The sequence below is a fragment of the Heterocephalus glaber genome, unplaced genomic scaffold (genome assembly GCF_053883595.1).
Source record: "Heterocephalus glaber isolate CG9 unplaced genomic scaffold, H.glaber_assembly_v1.0 deba00001168, whole genome shotgun sequence".
NCBI lineage: Eukaryota > Metazoa > Chordata > Mammalia > Rodentia > Bathyergidae > Heterocephalus > Heterocephalus glaber.
In genome coordinates this window covers 167,588-184,843 of record NW_028258206.1, presented here as the reverse complement: position 1 = coordinate 184,843, position 17,256 = coordinate 167,588, and the positions used below count along the sequence as shown (strand labels likewise).

The following is a 17,256-nucleotide window of genomic DNA, read 5'->3' as shown; positions in this document are numbered from 1 at the left end:
GCGGCTCCTCAGAGGCCGCATGACAGTGCTGACTCTCCTCAGGACCCACCCTCACCACCTGCTTTTGCCTCTAGGCCTGTAACCAGGCTCCAATCTCAGAAGGCTCCTAAAGGTAAGGTACGCAGCATGACCCCAGAGAGGGTCCACTATACTCCCAAAGAACTAATTCTTACCAACAGAAGTCTGAAGAACAAGTATGGGAATGGATTTTAAGGGTGTGGGATAATGGTGGAAGAAACATAAACATGGATCAGTCTGAGATTCTTGACATGGACCCATTCTGCCAGTCTATTTCTTTTGATTGGCGAATTGAGGCCATTAATATTGATGGAGTTACTAAGCATGACAGTGATGGTTATAACTGAAACATATTGACTTGTCATTGCCATGACTTTTTCTTTTTGTTGGTTTCTCCCCATTTACGTTTAATTTCTTGTCATGCCAGATGGGTTCATTTTGCTTTACTTCCTGGGGTTGTGATCCTCAATGTCTGTTCCTAGGATATTGTGTAAAATTCTTTGGAGTGCTGGTTTGGTATTCACGAAGTTCCTAAGGTGCTCTTTGTCATGAAAGTATCTTATTTCTCCATCAATTTTGAAAGATAGTTTTGCAGGGTACATCAATCTGGGTTGGAGGCTGTTTTCTTTTAGGGCTTGGAGTATGTCACTCCAAGCTCTTCTTGCCTTGATGGTTTGTGTTGAGAAGTCTGCTGTGATTCTGATGGGCTTTCCTTTGTATGTGATTTGTTTCTTTTCTCTGACTGCTTGGAGAACATTGTTCTTCTGTTGAGTTTCTAGAATCTTAACAATTATATGTCTATGTGTAGATTTTTTTTGATCAAGGCTATTTGTAGTCCTATATGCATCACTTATCTGTATGTCAAGTTCTTTTCCCCTGCTTGGGAAGTTTTCTGCCATTATTTCTGTCAAGAGATTTTTTTATGTCATCTCCACTCTCTCCTGTTTCTTCATTGAGCCCAATCAGTCTTATGTTATTCTTCTTTGCATCATCTAGCAGCTGCTGGATTGATTTCTCATGTTCCCTTATAATTTTGAAGCAATTTTTCTTTTCCTGGTCACTAATTGCAATCTTATCTTCTATATCTGAAATTCTGTCCTCACATGTGCTCATTCTGCTGTGTAGACTTTCAATGGAGTTTTTCATGTCCTGAAAATCTATTTGCATCTGTTTTATGGATTCCATTTGTTTCCTATGTTGGGATTCCATCATGTTCCTCAGCTCCTCTCTAGATTTATTAATCATGTCTTGCACTAGGGGCACAATTTCTCCTGTCATCTGAGAAATTATTTCTGATTTCATTTTTTCCAGATCCCCTTTTGTTGCCAGTTCAGTGGGTGCAGGTGGTTGAGTATCAGAGTGTTCCATCTCATTTCCCTTTGGGGTTTCTGTAGGTGATCTGGAAGTCTGGTTTTGAGACTTATTTACGTGTTTTCTCATTTCGACTGGGGTGGGGGGCTGTTAGCGCCTGCACGGATTACCTCCCCTGAGCTGGGAGAGGTGGAACAGGGGCCGGGAGCAGCTGTAGGTATGGTGACCCAAAAGCCCTTTCCTGTGGGCTGGGAGCAGCAGGAGGGATGGTGGCTGGGAAGCCCCTTCCTCTGGACCAGGAGCAATGGGATGGCAGCTCAGAAGCCCCTACCTCTGGGCTAGGAGCATTGGGAGGGATGGTGGCCCAGAATCCCCTACCTCTGGGCTGGGAGCAGCAGGACTCAGTACCATGGTCTGGTGGTCTGGTGTCCTCTGCATCTTTGTAGTGTGGAACCAGGTGGCTGCCTGTCTGCAGCGGGCTGATTCGGCATGTTCCACAAGACTGGGGATCTCGGTAAAGCATGGGCAGACCTGCCTGTCTGCAACGGGGTGATTCGGCATCTTCCCCGTGACTCTGGACCTCGGTAGGGCGTGGGCAGACCTGCCTGTCTCTGTTGTGTATTACTTTAAACAGCTCACACTATGTACTATCAGTAATCTCTATTACCAGAAGGAGAGACCATGGCAACTTTAGGTCTCACAAAATTAGAGTACCAACTCCAGGAACCACTAAACCAATTAGAGAAATTCACCTTTACGATTCTGTTTCCCTAGAACCACTCCTGATTCCAAAATCTGTTAGGGCTGTCTAGAAGAAAAGATTTAACATAAGTTATGATTATACAAGGGATTTATGAGGGTTAGGATTAGAGTATCAGAATCAGAAGGGTTCCAGTGGCCATCTGCAGCTCAGAGACAGAAGAATCCAAAGTGGTCATCTGCACTCTGGAGAGCTGGAGGGTCCAGGAGCAGTCAAGGGCAGAAGGCTGGGAGCTCACTGCAGAGCCACCAGTGCAAGTCCATGTCATAAGGCTAGACTCCGTATTAGAAGGCTGAAGAGTCTGCACTGGAAGCCTGAAGCAACCGGAGACCAATATCCAAAGGCAACAGCAAAGGCTTCCTTCTTTCCCTGTTCATTTTGTCCAAGTTACAAGCCTATATGTTGGTGCCATCCACATCCAGTGTGGTTCTTCCCCATTCCATCTGCTGGCCTATATGTCCACTATCCACAGACATACCCAGAATTTACTAATCTTCTGGGTGGTTCTGATTCAAGTCAAGTTGAGGTGTCACAATTTCCATCACAGTAGGATTCACCTGTAAAGACATGTGACCCTATTTTCTTTTTGTGGCAAGGTTTTAACTGCTGATAAAATTACTTAAAATTGCGTAAAATTATACTTTTTTATTTCTTTTTTATTAGTATGTTTGCAGTATTTCTTTTTGAGGGTATTTTAAATTACATTTTTAAAAGGAGCTTAGCCATTTCACTGACTGTTTTTCATGTATAGGCATAAAGCTGTTCAACAGAATTTACCAAAAGCCATGAAGATGAATGCTGGCTTTGGTGCAGGCTGACCTCTCAGATTCTGCTTTCATGCCTCTCATGGGAGCTCAACAGATCATAAGAAGCCATGTTTATTGTATTTCTCCAGCATTTTAGTTGTGTCAATCAGTAGAACTTTTCTTTGCAATCACAGTGCATTATTTCTAATGTCTAGAAATAATTTGATTTTGCTGTTGAATGAAAAAATGGACAAACAAATCTCCATCCTATGAAAAAAGAAAATGAGGTGCAGAGAGGATAAGGGATGGATCCAGACTGGAAAGCACATTCCCAGGAGGAACAGGCCTCGAAGGCCACCTGAACCTGTCTCAAGATCTCTCTCTGTCGTATTTTCCTGTTTAAGAAGAGGACTTTGAGTAGTTGTCTCAAAATAGCTTGAACTTTGACCAGATGGAGATGAGAAGTAATTATAAGCACAAAATAAAGCTTGGAGAAACATTCAGAAGATTGACTGGAATGATGAGGCAAATGAGATTCTTAGCAAGTGCACTTTGATGGATGAAAGAATGGACTCAATGATACAGGGTAAGGAGGTGATCCGAACTGCAGCCACTGCAGGGGTCTATTGCATATATGCAAATGATGAGAGGGACTCAGGTGCTATGGTTTATACCTAGATGTCCTCATGGGCTCTTATGTGGGACTTTGGGAGGTGACTGGTTCATGGGGTGATGATACTTATTGGTGACTTAGTCCACTGATGAGTTTGTAGCTAAATGTGATGTTGGGATGTGAAGTCTGATGGGAGAGGAGGGTCACTGGGGCTGTGTCCTGGGAGGGTCTATCTCCTTCCTCCTTTGATCTGCTTCCTGTTGCCATGCCATGGATTGTTTCTCCTCTGCCAGGCCACCCTGCCTTGGAGCCAGCTGACTATGAATGAAACCTCTACAAATTGTGAGCTAAAATAAACCTCTCCTTCTTAGACTTGTGGGTGTTGCATATTGTGTCTCAGTGACAAGAATAATGATTAAGACATCAGGTGAAGGACACAGGCACCAGCCTCTGGGGAGGTGATGAAATCAGAGGGCAGCTGGGAAAAAGTAGGTCCCTGCCCTGGGATGGAAGGGGGTGACATTCAGTGGCTTTAGAAGCAGATGATGTGGTGTGTGTGTGTGTGTGTGTGTGTGTTTGTGTGTTTTATTATGTTTTTGAGGTTTTGGAGAGAAGTTGAAAAATCCCAACTCTTGCCCTCTGTTCATGTCCTCTGTGATGAAAGTCCGGGAATGCATGTTTCCTCTCAGGGTTACTTGCTGATTGCTACTCTTTCATTGTTTTGAGCTGTGCAATGAAAAAGATGAGCATTATACTTTTCCCCCAAGGAATGACCAACTACTTAATTTTTATTCCAAAGAACAGTAAAATGAAAGCTAAATTTTTCTCATTTGTGACTTGAAAACTAAAGAGATTTTCTAATTTTAGTTTTCAAAAAAAAAAGACAACAGTTCACCTAAACACAGGAAGATGACATTGAAGAATTCAGTGAGTATTACAGACTGTTACAGATTTCATGAAGTAGCAAGTGACTTGGTCTTAGCTCAATAGGGACTCTGCTGGGAAGATAATGCTTCTAGGTTTGTTGTTGTTTGCAAAAAGGATTTGACTCTTTATTTTTAAAATTAATTTTATTGGTACACAATGAAGATACATAATAACATTTATCACAGGGAATGTGTACCTGTACATATCCTGACTCTTTTTCTGCCATTCCTCTCCCTTCCCTTCAATTCCTCTTCCTCTCCTTATTTACAAAAGTGTTCTCTCTTTTCCTTCTTTTTTTCTTTTTCCTTCCCTCCTCCTCCCCAGTTCCCCATCCCATTTGAACATTTTATTTCCTATTTCACAATATCTATTATACATTTTGGTCCTTATTTACCCTTTCAGTTTCTCACACCAGAGAAACAATGCGGTATTTAAACATGTGTGTCCTATTTATTTCACTTAAGAGTATGATCTCAAGTTTATCTTTATGGCAAAGTGGTACTCCATTGTAAAAAACCAAAACAAAAAAAACACATGTTCTTTATTCATTCACTGTTTAATGGGCATTTGGGCTGTTTCCAAAATGTAGCTATGACAAACTGTGCTGCTATAAACATGGGTGTGTATATATTGTTGTGCTGTGATGGTTTTAATTCTTTTGGGAAGATACCAAGAAAAATAGCTAGGTCAAATGGAACCTGTAGTTTTAGTTTTTTGAGGAATCTCCACACTGATTTCCACAGTAGTTGCACCAGTCTATATTCCCATCAACAGTGGAGAAAGGTTCCTTTTCCCCCATAGCTCTGCCAGCATTTGTTGTTGTTTGATTTCTTGATAATAGCCATTCTTTCTGGAGATAAGAGTCTCTGTGTTGCTTTAAATTGTATCTCTCGAATGACCAGTGATGTTGACCAGTTTTTCATAGATCTATTTGCCTTTTCTCTTTCTTCTTTTGAGAAGTGTCTATTTATTTCAGATGCCCATTTTTGGACTGGGTCTTTAAATTTGTGGGAGGTCCAATTTTTCTGAGTTCCTTATATATTCTAGATATTAGTCCTTTGTCTGAGAAACAGCTGGCAAAATTTTTTGCCATTGTGTGGGTTATCTCTTCACTCTGTTGGTGGTTTCTTTAGCTGTGCAAAAGCTTTTTAATAAGATGAGATGCCAGTTGTTCTTTATGATATTTCCTGTGCAATCAGGGCTTTGTTCATAAAATCATTGCCTACACCTATGTCTTCAAGAGTTCTGCCTGTTCTCTCTTTCAGCAGATTTAGTGTTTCTGTTTTAATATTTAGATACTTGATCCATTTCAATTTTAGTTTAGTGCATGGTGAAAACATGGGTCTAGTTTTAATCTTCACCATGTGGAAAACCAGTGTTTCCAGCATTATTTATTAAAGAGGCTATCTTTCTTCCAGTAAAGGTGTTTTGGGCCCTTTGTCAAAGATGAGGTGGATGAGTGTGTTGGGAGTTGCTTCCGTCTTCTGTATCTTCTAACTGGTTGCACTCATTCTCAAGTCTGTTTGTTTTGCCAGTATCATGCTGTCTTTATCATGGAACTTTTGTAGTATAATTTCAGGTTTGGAATTGTGGTGCTGCTTCCTGCCTTACTTTTATTGCCCAGAATTGCTTTTGCTATTCTAGGTCTCTTCTGGTTCCAAATGAATTTTAGGATTGTTTTTTCTAATTCTGTGTGGTACACTGTTTTTTTTTTTTTCCATACCGGGGCTCGAACTTGGGACCTTCCACTTTCGAGGCAGGTGGTGGAACCACTGAGCTAAATCCCTGGCCCTCACTATTTGTATTTTGATTGGGATTGCATTAAATCTGTATAACAATTTTGGAAATATGGCCATTTTCACTATATTGGTTCTTCCTGCCCAAGAACAAAGGCTATCTTTCCATTTTCTGATATCCTCTTTGATCTTTTTCAGAGCACTGTAGTTTTCAATGTAGAGGTCTTTTACTTCCTTTGTTAGAGTGATTCCTAGGTATTTATTTTTTTGGACACACTACTGTTAAAGGTGTTGATTCTCTGATTTCTCTCTCAGTGAGTTTGTTTACAGGAATGCTACTGATTTTTGAGTGCTGACTTTGTATCCAGTTATGCTACTAAACTTGGTTATTAAGTCTCTTGGAGTTTTTGGGGTCTTCTATGTAGAATATCATGTCAACCACAAATAATAATTAAATTTCTTCCTTTCCTATTCTTATTCCTTTTCTTTCTCTTATGATTGCTCTGGCTAATGTTTCCAGAACTTTATTGAACAGTAGCACTGACAGTGGATATCTTTGTTTTGTTCTTGATTTTAAAGTGAAAGCTTTGTCTTTGATCATTTAATATGATGTTGGCTGTTGGTTTGCCATAGGTGGCTTTTATTAGATTGAGATAAAGATCATTTATTCCAATTTTCTGTAGGTTTTTGTTTATCATAGTGGGTGTTGGACTTTGTCAAATGCTTTTTCTGTGTCTCTGAGATGGTCTTCTAGTTTTGTCCTTGGTTCTGCTCATATGGTGGATTACATTTATTGATTTGTGCATGTTGAACCATCCTCACATTCCTGGGATGAATCCTACCTGGTTATGATGTATAATCTTCTTGATGATTTGCCAGTTTGCCAGTATCTTATTGAGGATTTTTGTGTCTGTTCATTGGGGAGATTGGCCAAAAAGAAACCAGAAAATTTCATGGAGTACATATCCTCTCAATATGGTGATTTTATCCTCAGGAGAGAAAATTTCAAAGGGGTTAGGGAAAAAATAGAGAAATAGAAGAGAAAGAAGTTAAAAGCAAGGCTGGAGGACAAAGGATGATTACATAAGCTTTGGGAAAATGGTGAAGATGACAGGAAGGAAAGAAAGAAGAAACAAACAAGAACAGAGCAAAACAACAACAACAAAAAACTAGAAATTATGTTCATACTCATATAAAAACACAAACAAACAAGAAACAAAAAAAAGCAAAGAAAGGAAGAAAAGAAGAAAACAATGTCCACTTCAGGGCATATCTCTGCTGTTACTGGTAGACGGGGGGCAGACAGAGCCCAGATGATCTCAGCTAGTCAGCAGTAGAATTAAGGTGGGGTGGTGGATAATCCCAGCCAGCCCTGGCCTTTACTTTTCCCCTGAAGTTCAGGCTGCTTCTGGTTTCCGGCTGTGAGGCTGATGTCGGAGTTGTTCAGCCCACAACACTCCAGGTGCCTCCTGCCAGGTTGGACTTGGCTCCCTGACCTCCCTGCCAACTTGAACCTGCTGGCACCTCACCCTGACACTGGGAGCCGCTAGAAGGAGCCAACCTGCAGTTCAGAGTTCTGTTTATTCAGGACCTTTCCAAAATGGTGACCAGCCAATCATCCTCTTCTGGGTGACATCTGGACTGGAAAAAACCAGCAACTGCAGTCTGGAGTGTCCACTACTCCATTGCACTGGTGTGTTTCTCCATGGGGGCCTGAGGTCACTAGCAGTCACTGTGTGTGCGCGCAGGTTTGGGCTGCCCCTCCCACACTGTGGGCGGAGGCTCAGGGAGAGAGCACCACTTGCCATCTCCCTCTTCTTTGCTGGGGTCCCTCTCTTTCCTCTCCCTATGGGCTCCAATTCTTGCTTCCGATCATTATTGGGACCCTATGTTCCTATATTCATGTTCCTATATTCCAGCATCTGGACTCCAAATCTCAGAGAGGCTGTTTCTCTGCTGCTTAGCAATCTGCCATCTTCCCAGAAGTTCCAAAAAAGGATTTGATTCTAATTGTTCCACTTATTCAGATGATCTTAATGTTTCTTTGGGACTTCCAACCATGGAAATGAGGGTTTATAGCTGATGCTGTGAGTTTCTCCCTCAGCACCTGGTAACAAGTGGAAAAGACATGATTCCAAAGGCCAGGTAAACAGACATTAGTCAAGTCTGTAGCCCTTGGAGGCTTTTCACTCTTTCTGATGAATGTGGAGTGGGCTGTGTGCTTCAAAATTTGATAATATGCTTGTGCTTTCCTATAATAGATCATTTGCCAGTATAAAGACAGCTCAATTCCTTTTGGACAACCCATGCAATAGTTGTTAAGTAAGGGTCAGCAGGATATGTAAGGATATGTAAGGTAAAACATCTCTCCATGGAATCCAGGACACTGAATGGAAGAATCATTGCTCTACAAGTCCTTAAAGGTTTACTGATAGCCATAAGGGAATAATTATTGGCCAACAATGAAAATCAAACATGTATTCATATTGGAACTCACAGATCACATTGGCTTGACAGAGACCTAGAGCAAATATAAAGGAGTTTTGAATCCTCGCTTACAAAATTGCCCTTTCCACACTCTGCACTCTCCCACACATACTCCTGTACCATGCATTTGGAGAAAATTAAAAACATTTAGTGTGTAGTTTCTAGTCTATCATATAAAATAGACTTATTGTGATACTAAGGAAGCTTAAACTTAAGGACACCTTCCTTGCCCAGGCACATAGTCGTATTTTTTATAATTTTAAAATATTTTAAGCATAACTGAATACAAGTGTCTCTCCTCTTGCTTTTTGGTTGGGCAGCAGAGTGGCTGTGGACTCAGGATCAGGCCAAGGGGAAGCTGAGTTGGGAGACATCTACTGCAGGCTCATGGGAAGTATTGTGTGGCTTGGGTAAACTCAGAAGACGGTTAAATTATTGTGAGCTGTTCTGCTGGCGGAATGAACAGGAAGGAACAGGAATTCCTCCCTTGCCCAGTGCTGTCCTCATCCAGCTTCACAAAGGAGTATGTGAGGCAAAGGCATCTCCCTGATGGGCACAGCTGTGGCTCCTGGCACCAGGTGAGCCAGCGTGTGATGAAGCATGGCCGAAGTGCACACGGTCTCGTGTTCTGAGCACCAAAGTGCATGGGTGTAGGCAGCGGACTGTGCCTTCCCAGTGTTGAGCTGCTAGGAAGATGGGGAGTGCATGGGGTCCCCAGAACCCACATCTCTGGGCTGGTCTCCAGGGGCTGGACAGATTCACTGCTGGCCAGCAGCTGGCCACTCCTCTACTTGACAGTGAGGAACATCACATCTTCTGCTGCCTCTCCTAAAAAAAGATGCTTGGAATGATACATGAGTGACCCTGCACAGCTTTTCCACACTTCAGCTACAGCAACACCATGAGCCACTCCCACTTTGTACTGACAGGCTGTCCAAAAAGACAGGCATGTTCTTGTTTAACCAAACCAGTCTTACAAGTGTAATTCTTCCTTGCAATAGAAAAAAAAAATCACTTTAGTTTCTTACATATAAAACCTTAAATTTTAATTGTAATAAAGTATGAATTCTTTTATAACCTGAATCTCTTTAAAGGTGCACCTATTAGGGTAATAAAAAGAGGAGACAAATATTTTAAATTTTCATCTAATATTAGAAAACATAACAGCATCCATTTTTAGTCTAATAGAGCAAAGGAAATGAAAGTTTCACAGTAGTTATTTTATTTAAACTGGGCTGGTGGTGCATGCCTGTAATCCATGCAATCAAGAAGCTGAAGCCGAGGAATCTTCATTCAAGGTCAGCCTGGCCTACACGTTCAACATTCAACTCTAATCACAGAGTAGCAAACTTTTCAATTCCTTTCAAGAAACAAAGTAGAGAAATTCCTTTTAGAACCTCAGATTATAGGTCAACTGTAAGATACTGTTTGACAGTGAGATGCTTTATTAAACTTGATACATTTACTGTATAAAAATCCTGTGAAAAAATAGGATGTCAAATTATTTTGGATCCAGATCTTTGCATTACAGTCTGTCCCCAAACTATGTCATCTCACTATATCCTGTGACTCTCTCTAGGCACACAGATGACCAAAAGCAGTAATATGCTTCCCAGCAAGCAGAGACAACTCTGGGCTCTCAGCTAGGCTGCTATGGTGCTTCAGGTTCTCAGGAAAGCAGAGAGCGGGGTCTTTGTCTCCACGGAGTGTCATCTCTGGGGTGAGCCCTGAGCAGCTTGCCACCCCACACCAGCTGCACGAGGTTCATGAGGCTCAGGCTTGGGAAGGCAGCTTCCCTTCAACAAGACAGCTCTACTGACTATTTCAAAAGCCCCTGGAGGGAAGAATCTTCTGGAAGAGAGAGGGGGAGAGACAGAGAGAGAGAGTCAGTGAGTCTGAATGATGGCAGGAAGACACACATCATCAGTCAGCTGTGCTAATACAGGTGGAAGGATGAAGTCAGAAAGTAGCAGTTTGCAGAGCACTCCCTGGTGCGCAAACCTGTGGGTGCTCACTGCTCCTGACAGAGCCCCATGAAGCCCTCCATTCTCTTACCAGGCCTACAGGGCCCTGTGGCGAGGAGTCTGTGGTTGGTAAACAGTTCTGTGGAGTCTTGTTCTGCTGATCTCTCCTCCAGGTCTGATTCTGGGATTGGAGTACAGCCACCTACGTAAGAAATGCAGTGTTTCAAGTAGTGTGGGTGAAGGTGTGCCTCTCCACACTGTGCCACAGCTAATTGTAAAGATAATAAGCGATGTAACAGTATTGTAGATAGCTAAGTTAGTTAGAAATTATTTTAAGGCAGTTAGACAAAGCTGGGCCCTTGGCATAAAAAAACAACTGAGGCACATTCACTGGTTAGCATTATAAAAAGAGATGAGGTAATGCAGTTACCTACTTCATCTAGAGATAAATAGCAGTGATTGATATTCTAAATAGACATCAATTTTTCTAGCCCATTTCCCTTCTGGAAATTCCTTGTATGTGACTTGTTTTCCCATTTGATCCTCATTTAATCAATATTTCCTGGGTGACTGTACTTGTAATTTTACTGGCTGATCATGGTTTTGTCCCACCTCATGCCCACTTTGTAATTTTCCACTGGGTCTCGTAGTTTTGTCCTACTTTGTACCCAACTTACCTTATTTTTTTTCCCCATTAAGTTTATTGGTACACTTTAGGTATACAGTACAGTTACATTCATCATTGGGATCTTGTACCTTTACATGATGCATCTTGGTTCTTATTTTTTTTCCCTTCCCCTACCCTCCCTTCACCCCCCCCCACCCTTCCCTATTTGCAAAGACTCTGTTTCCATTTTTTTCCTTTTCTCATATTTTTTCTTTTCCCTTTTTTCCTTTCCCCTACCCCTCCCACTTCCCCTGCTCCTTTAGCCCTTCTCTTCCTATTACACAGTATCAATTATACATTTTTAAAATTACAATATCAAGATCTAGGAGACATTACCACAGATTTTACAGAATTTAAAAGGACATAGAAAGCATATTACAAAAATCTTTTTTGAAATAAATTTGACAACTTCTAAGAAGTGCCTTGGAAGACAAATTAATGAAACTAACCCTGGAGGAAATAAAAAATTTGAATAGCACCTATTAAAGAAAGTATATTCCTAGCTTGAAAACCTACCTATATGACAACAACAGGCTCATATACATTTGTTTTTTGTAAAGGGGATCGAACTTGGGTCCTTGCGCTTGCACAGCAGGCAGCGAAACCACTGAGCTAAATCCCCAGCCCCTACATTTTAACTGATAAATTATATCAAACATTTAAAGCATAAAAAAGAAGGAACTTCTCTCCTCATTTTAGGAAATCAACATTGTGCTAATCCTAAAACTGGATAAAGATAATAGAAGAAAAAAGTATAAACATAGATAGAAATTTGTTTAACAAAATAAACTATTAGAAGTCAGATCTGGCAGGATGTAGAAAGTGGTTTTGTTATAGGGATGGCAGTGTTGGTTCAGCATTGGAAGATACATCCCCAAAAGTCATCATTTTAACAGAGGAAAGGAAAAAACCATATGATCCTGTCACTAGTTGGAGAAAAAGTATTGGACTAAATTCTACAGCTGTTCATGGTAAAAGCTATCAGGAGACTAGAAGTAGAACAGAACCTTCTCAACAGATAAGCCATATACTCCATACTTCCAGCAAAAATGCCTTATATGAATGGAGAAGATACAATGCTTTCTCCTTAAGGTGGGGAACAAGGGCAGATATGCTTACTCTTTATCTGTCCATTAAACTTTGAAACCTAGGCCCCACCAAAATAGTCTGGCAATAAAATGACACAACTAGGATAGGATTGGCACGGCAGAAGCAAAATCTTTATATGTAGATGAAATGATCATCTACAGAGAAAATACTAAGAAATCTCTAGGAGCCCCTAGAACTTGTATTTGAATTTAGCAGGATTAGAAAACACAAGGTATATATAAAAATTCAGGTCTATGTATACTTGCTATAAATGAAGAATTGGATATTGAAATTTAAAAGTTATGTAGGAGTACAAAAGATCTAGAAAAGTAAAAAGAAAAAGAAAAAAAACAGTGTTGGAAGACGTTTAGTACCTAATTTTAAGACTTCTTCTAAAGCTATGGTAATCAAGGCAGTGTTGTTGCAAGGAAAGACATACAGATCACTGGAATAAAACAGAGAATCCAGAAACAGAACCACAAACACATGGTCCACTGAGTCTCGAAAGATTATCCAACATCAACATTCTATAGAACATAAACTCAATTCAAGAGCCGAGGAAAAGACAGTGTCTTCAGCAAACGGCACCAGAACATCCGGTATCCGTATATAAAAAAATCAACCTCAACCCTTTATCTCCACACACAAAAACAACCTGAAAGGATCTATGAACCCAAATACGAAAGCCTAAAAGTATAAAACTTGAAGAAGAAATTACAAGGGAAAATGTCCATGAATCTAGGTTAGGCAAGAACCACATAGGATACAAAAGACATGATGTATAAAAGGAAAAAATTGATAAACAAGATTCCATCAAAATTTAGAACTCCAGATGACATTATTAAAATGAAAAGTAGTCCTTAAACAGACCATATTTATAATGCATATAACCTGTGACCAGAATATATAAAGAACTCTTACAGCTCATCAATAGACAACCCAATTAAAAAGTAGACACAAGAAGATGATAAATAGCCAGTACAGCACAAGGAAAGGTGTGCAACTCTAGAATCAGAAAAATACTAATCAGTACAATAACAAGATTGAATTATACACTCATTAGGGAGATGAAGTTAAAAGTTTTAAAAGAACAAATGTCAGCTTAGGTGTGAACCAGTTAGAACTTTCTAATACTGCTAATGTGAATGTAAAATGATAAAACCATTTTGGAAAACAATATAGAAATTTCTCGCATTACTGTTAAGAACCAACAGATCTATTCTTAAGATTTACTTGAGAGGAATGAAAACACATGTTCACAATAGATTTATACATACAAGTTGACTGTCCCTTATCTGAAATTCTTGGGACCAAAAGTGTTTCAGGTTTTGGTTTGAAATCTGCTTGATCTGCAAAGAGGATAGCTACTCCTGCTTTTTTTTTTTTGGGTTCCTGTCACATGGAATATTGTTTTCCACCCTTTAACTTTCAGACTATGAGTTTCTTTTTGAAGTAAATGTGTTTCTTGTATGCACCATATTATTGGATCTTGCTTCTTGATCCATTCTGCCAATCTATTTCTTTTGATTGGTGAATTGAGACCACTAACATTGATGTTTATAACTGATACGTACTGACTTATCATTGTCATGACTTTTTCTTTCTGTTAGATTCTCCCCCTTTGGATTTAATTTCTTGTCATGCCCAATGGATACATTCTGCTGGGCTTCCTGGGTTTGTGATCCTCATTGTCTTTTCCTAGGATATTGTCTAAAATTTTATGGAGTGCTGGTTTGGTATCCATGATGTTCCTAAGGTGCTCTTTGTCATGAAAGTATCTTATTTCTCCATCAATTTTGAAAGATACTTTTTCAGGGTACATCAGTCTGGGTTGGAGGCTGTTTTCTTTTAGGGCTTGAAATACATCACTCCAAGCTCTTCTTGCCTTGAGGGTTTGCATTGAGAAGTCTGGTGATTCTGATGGGCTTTCCTTTGTATGTGATTTGTTTCTTTTCTCTAACTGCTTGTAGAACTTTTTTCTTCTGTTGGGTTTCTGGAATCTTAACAATTATATGCCTATGTGAAGATTTTTTTTGAGCAAGGCTAGTTGGAGTCCTATATGCCTCACTTATCCGTATGTCAAGTTCTTTTCCCCTGCTTGGGAAGTTTTCTGCCATCACTTCTGTGAATAGTTTTTTTTAATATCATCTGGACTGTCTCCTATTTCTTCATGGAGTCCAATCAGTCTTATGTTATTCTTCTTTGCATCATCTAGCAGCTGCTGTATTGATTTCTCGTGGTCCCTTACAATTTTAAAGCAATTTTTCTTTTCCTGGTCACTAATTGCAATCTTATCTTCTATATCTGAAATTCTGTCCTTACATTCGTTCATTCTGCTGCGTAGACTTTCAATGAGTTTTTAATCTCCTGGAAATCTGTTTGCATCTGTTTTATGGATTCCATTTGTTTCCCATGTTGGGATTCCATCATGTTCCTGAGCTCCTCTCTAGATTTATTAATCATGTCTTGCACCATGAGCACAATCTTTGCTGTCATCTGAGAAATTATTTCTGATTTCATTTTTTCCAGATCATCTTTTGTTGCCAGTTCAGGGAGTTCAGGTGGTTGAGTATCAGATTGTCCCATCTCATTTCCCTTTGGGGTTGCTGTAGGTGATCTGGAAGTCTGGTTTTGAGACTTGTTCACATGCCTTCCCATTTTGATGGGGGGGAGGGGTGCTGCTGGCACCCACGTGGCTCACCTCCTGTGTGCTGGTGGGGATGGTAAGGTAGCTCGCCAACTCACCTTATTTTGCTCAGTAAAACACCTCTGAGAAGTGGGATGGGCAGGCAATCCACTTTCCAGTCCCCTTTAGGTCTCTCTTAGACAGAAGTTATCTTTCTCTCAAATTCTTCCTACTCTTAACCTTCATTGTTCCTAGAATTCATTCTTCAGTTTTAGAGAATTCAAAATCACGTTTTGGATATCTAGCAGGTTGGGAGTTACATATTTCCCTTACTTGGATTACTTGGTGCCCTATATCATTTTTACTGTGCTGGTTGTTTCCTTTGCTGTGCAGAAACTTTTTAATGCAATGTTGTCCCATTTGATGTTACCTGTGATCATTTGTTGTGCTACTGAGGTCCTATTTGGAAGTCTCTGCTGGCACCTGCAACTTTTGATGTTTTCCCTGTTTTCTTCTAGAAGTCTCAATGTTTCAGGTCTTATACCCAGGTTTTTGATTAATTTGAATTAATTTTTCTATAGGATGAGATATAGGAATCTAATTTCATTCTTCTATATGTGGATGTCCACCACCATTTATTAACACTTCTTTTTTCAGTGTATGTTCAATGGTCTGTTCTCACTAGCCAGCATGAGCCAGCAGCCACCATGAAGGTTGGGAGGGGTCTTAGGTTGGCTTCGAAGCCTGGATTCAAACCACATCTCAGCATCTACTAACTAAATGATCTCTGAATAAGCCTTTCAGTGAAGTCGGCCTTGTGGAGATCAGATGGCTTCCCTAATTGGCCTCCTTGTTGAACATGAGAAGAAAGAGGGCATGCAAGCACACTAATATGCTGCAGGAAAACGTAAAAACACCTGAGGGTAAGTTGTTTACCAGGCGAGGTGCCATAGAGGTGGGAGACGGATGAATCCTGTGGAACTCTAATTGCTTGTGCCTGTGTCTGAGTGAATAAAGCCGAGGTGCCCCAGTCATTTGGGGCTCTGTGTCAGGCAGACATGAGCTCCCTGCTTCCAGATTTTAATTTGTTTCTGTGTCTTTATTTTTCATCTTCATTTCCCCTTGGTCAGGTTTGAGCTCAACTTGTAGACTAGTTCTTATAGGCCTCACTTTCCTCATTTGTAGAATCAGGACCCTGGCAGCCTGAGTTCACAGAGAGGAGCAGATGAGTGAAGAGTGCTTGCACACTGAAGCAGAGCAGGTTCTGAGGATTGTCAGGCCAAAGTCAGGAGTCTCAAAAGAGGGGGGGCGGTCAATAGGCCAAGGTGAAGGCCCCACAGACTGATGGACCCCAGGACCAAGACACAGCTCTGCAGCAAGGGGTGTGCAAGCCTGAAACTCAGGGCCACCTGGGCATCTAAGCCACTCACTCTGGCCCTATCTGGTATCTCTCCTGCTGCTGCAGCTGCTTGGCACTCACTCTTGATTCTCCCCCCGGTGAATCGTGGGACACAGACTACCTCCTCTGTCTACTCTACCTCTGTCTAGGCTGGCCAGACAGTGGCACTGCCAGGCTCTGCAGGCTCTGGTCCTGGTGCCATTGCTTGACTGTGGCCCTGCTGTGCCAAAGCAGCCACAGTCGATGTATAAATGCAAATAAGCACTGCTGTCTTTCAATAAAACTGTTTACCCAAACTGGTGGACAAACTAGTTTTCAATCCCTATCCAATAAGGCTTATTGAAAATGCTGGTTCCAAGTTTCCTAAAGGCACTCAACACTGCCAGAGGTCCCACATTATAGGATTACTGCCGGAATAACTCATAGTGTTAATATAATATGCTTAAAGACATTATTTAGTCAGTCATGGTGGCACAAACCTATAATCTCAGTAATCTGGGAGGCTGAAGCAGGAGGATCACAAATTCAATCCCAGCTTAGGCAACACAGTACACAGGAAGACCCTGTCTCAAACTATAAAAACCACAAAGGTCTAGGGAAGTGTGAAGGCCCTAGGTTCAATCCCCAGTACCACAAAACATATACATACAGATATAAAAGCAAAAGCATTACTATCTGCCCTACTGTAACACATGCTCTTTTTTGATAGGGCAGTGATAAATTTTTCTTTAATAGATTTTATTTTTAGAATAATTTTAGTTATATAGAAAAATTTAGTGGACAGCACAGAGACTTCTCACCTATCCTCTACAATCTCCCTATGACTATCATCTTCCATCAGTGTGGTGCAGCTGTTACACTCATGAGCTATATTGGGGCACTGTTACTAACTGGTCAGCCCTGCACAAACTCA

General features: G+C 40.8%; 1 long non-coding RNA gene across 1 annotated transcript; it reads right to left on the bottom strand.

The window, feature by feature from the left end:
* Positions 1-4,620: 4,620 nt before the first annotated feature.
* On the bottom strand, positions 4,621-11,369 carry LOC147828256 (uncharacterized). The gene is made up of 2 exons (XR_015451075.1): positions 10,654-11,369; positions 4,621-10,449 (listed from the first exon to the last, which is right to left on the bottom strand). It is a non-coding gene; the product is annotated as an uncharacterized LOC147828256 (long non-coding RNA).
* Positions 11,370-17,256: the final 5,887 nt, after the last annotated feature.